The sequence below is a fragment of the Pinus tabuliformis genome, chromosome 2_1, assembly GCF_031772625.1.
Source record: "Pinus tabuliformis cultivar Carrire ecotype Pingquan chromosome 2_1, CPIR1, whole genome shotgun sequence".
NCBI lineage: Eukaryota > Viridiplantae > Streptophyta > Pinopsida > Pinales > Pinaceae > Pinus > Pinus tabuliformis.
The window spans coordinates 407,114,921-407,118,214 of record NC_142299.1 but is presented as its reverse complement, the minus strand read 5'-3'; the positions used below and the strand labels follow the sequence as shown (position 1 = coordinate 407,118,214).

General features: G+C 34.6%; 1 pseudogene; it reads right to left on the bottom strand.

Annotated features, from left to right (window-relative positions):
- Window positions 1–263: 263 nt before the first annotated feature.
- Window positions 264–752, bottom strand: LOC149200629 (uncharacterized; annotated as a pseudogene).
- Window positions 753–3,294: the final 2,542 nt, after the last annotated feature.

Here is a 3,294-nt window from a genome sequence, read left to right as displayed (position 1 = left end):
TACTATCCAATGTCATCAATAAACTGATTCAACATCCACATAAGATATACCCATATTGACTTAAATTAGTTATATCCATTGAAGTATTATATTGTAATCTAGATAAATATCACAAACACAACCAACATGATGACAAGAAAATAAGAAATAGTAATTGAAAGCAATTGTCTACGTCTAGATGGTACAAATAATTGTCATAGTGAAGCTTTAACAATTATCTTCAATTCTCAGGACAAGGAAAATGTGTTGTAAGAACAAATAGATTAGAAATACAATAGTTGATGAGTGTCATAAATAGATTATTCAAAAGACCTCAACAACTACACATTAGTAAATTGTTTGATTCCCTGATGCACCATGCCAGGTTGATCATGAGAATGATTAGTTTGTGTTTCCAAGGACCTATACATGAGATCTATGGTGACTGTAATATCTTGTGAGCTTGCAGTCTGAGAGCCCTTGAAACTTCTCCCTTACATCACGCCAAATACATTTCATCCAAAGTTTCCCATTTCTCTTACATTGGAAACAAGTGGCTGACCTTAGTGGTGTTTATCCATAGAATTCACAATAGTTGCAGGGAACCCACCTGTTGCAAGATTAGTAGAGGACTGGGGATACATTGTTAATAACTTGTTTGTTGCAAAAAGACCAAAGTTGTGTTGTACTCCTTGCATCAATGATACTTGGGACATAAGAGGTTAATCCTTTAGAATAAGTTGATCCATTGTGGGACCTGTCCGCATGGTCATATCAAATGAAGTTGGATGTTAAGCATTTGAATGTGGGTTAAGAAGATTGAATTTTAGAGCTCAGTTTCATCCCTTCTCCAAAAAAACTTCACATGTAGCCATAGAACATGGTTTGATGACTAAGTTCATAAGAGATGAAAATATATGATATATACTACAAGAATTAAGAGACATCAATCACGGTTATTTTGATGAAATGCTATGCAAGGATTCAAATAGGTGTAAATTAACAAGAGATGAAAATATATGATATATAATAAAAGAGTTAAGAGACATCAGCCATGGATATTTTAATGAATGTTATACATGGATTCAAATAGGTGTAAATTAATTTTGTTGAGAAATAATGCTCTTTTCTAGTGAAAATCTAAGAAGATTATAGAAAGTTCAATCAATTTTAAATAAATAAGAATCATGACTTTCTATATGGCTAGATTTTAGGAGAACAATTTGCTACAAGATTAAATTCCTCCATTTAAATATATAAATATTAAGTTTAGTAAATTACAATAATAAGAACCATGCAAATTCTTGGAGAACACTTGTTAGCTCAGAAATGGCAAAAACTATCACTAAGAAGGTTGGAACCATGAACCATGAATGATTCCAACCTGCCCCAAGACAGTTCCAACCAAACATTTATTACAAGTCTGCATCGTGACACGTAGTAAGAAAAGTTAACAAATCAAAATATACTAATATGGAATAGATATAACAAGTCAATTTATATTTCATATACAAAAAGAATTAAGTGACATCGACCATTCATTCCTTAATGAAATACAAGTCAAAATATATGAAATATACAAAAGGAATTAAGAAACATCAACCATTCATCATTTAATGAATTTCAATCCACATGAGTTCAAAATCATTAACCATTCATTATTTAATGAAATGCAATCCACATGAGTTCACAATCATTATGGTGGAAAGTGAGAATATGTTAATTGATCAACAAATTTTGAAAATTTCCATAATTTTGTGGCATAAATCCCTAAATTGATAAACATGAACCACCACAATAGCCATTAAAATATTGAAATAACAAGATATTTGGGCATTGGATGGTTGGAAATTGTGTACAAAATGAAGAAGACCCTACAATCTTGGTATTTGGATTGGTAACTTGCACTGGGAGGTCGACCTTTATAAAGGGTGTGTACCACCATATAAGATTCTTCCATAGATGGATAGATACTAAATAAAAGAGGACGAGGAGTTAGAATAGACTTGTGTATGTCAAGTGTTGGAGATCAGATGCACAGCTAACAATAAAACATATACACAGCAAAAAAACAAGCACATAAAGACACAGGAATTAACGTGGTTCACCCAACCAATCTGGGCTACGTCCACACAACATAGGCATCGAAAATCTATTATTAATCAAACAAGAGATTACATAAACTCTCACACTACACCCAGCTATCCGTATGACTACCTATTTTATAGCAAGGAGAATCTAACTGCCTCTCACATCAAATTTAGGATGCATTAATTTTCTCCCAACAACCTGGAGCTAATCCAGCTCCAGATTTTCTATTGTTGTCACACACTGAGATTTTTGCCTATTTCGTCTAAAATAGAAAAATCTCAACAATCTCCACCTTGACAACAATTAGCCTGATGCCCTGCTTGTTTATTATTTTTATCTTTTCTGCAAGCCAAGAGAAGCCAAACACCAACGTAGCTTCTCTAACAAAACTGGTTGCGTGAACATGTCTGCACAGTTTTCCTTTGTATGCACCTTTTCAAGAGAGACTCCCCTTTCAGTGATAACCTGTCTTACAAAATGGTACTTAATTGGAATATGCTTTGATTTACTATGATAGGCCGGATTCTTAGCCAAATGTGTTGCACTTTGACTATCACAAAGTAACCCGATGTTGTCCTGTAACTTACCAAACTCACCAAGCAAACCTTTCAACCAAACCGCCTCTTTGTAAGCATGTGAAGCAGCAATGTATTCTGCTTTAGTAGTGGATAAAGCAACAATGTTTTGTAGCTTTGACATCCAGCTAATAGCTCCACCTGCAAGAGTAAAGACATACCCTGAAGTTGAGCTTCTCTTATCCAAATCACCTGCAAAATCAGAATCAACATATCCGCAAACAGATTCACTACTCTTATTGTAAGTAATACAATAACTACTTGTGCCTCTCAGATACCGAAGCACCCATTTCACTACTGACCAGTGCTCTTTACCCGGATTTGCCATGTACCTGCTGACAACCCCAACTACATGTGAAATATCTGGTCGCGTACACACCATCGCATACATCAAACATCCTACTACATTGGCATATAGAATTCGAGACATATAATCCTTTTCTTCATCTGTATTAGGACATAAACTGGAAGAAAGCTTGAAATGGGAAGCTAAAGGGACTGACACAGGCTTCACATTATTCATACCAAACCTCAAAAGTATTTTCTCAACATACTTCTGTTGTGATAGCCACAGCTTACCATTACTCCTGTCTCTGAAAATCTCCATGCCCAAAATCTGTCTTGCTGCTCCTAGATCTTTCATATCAAA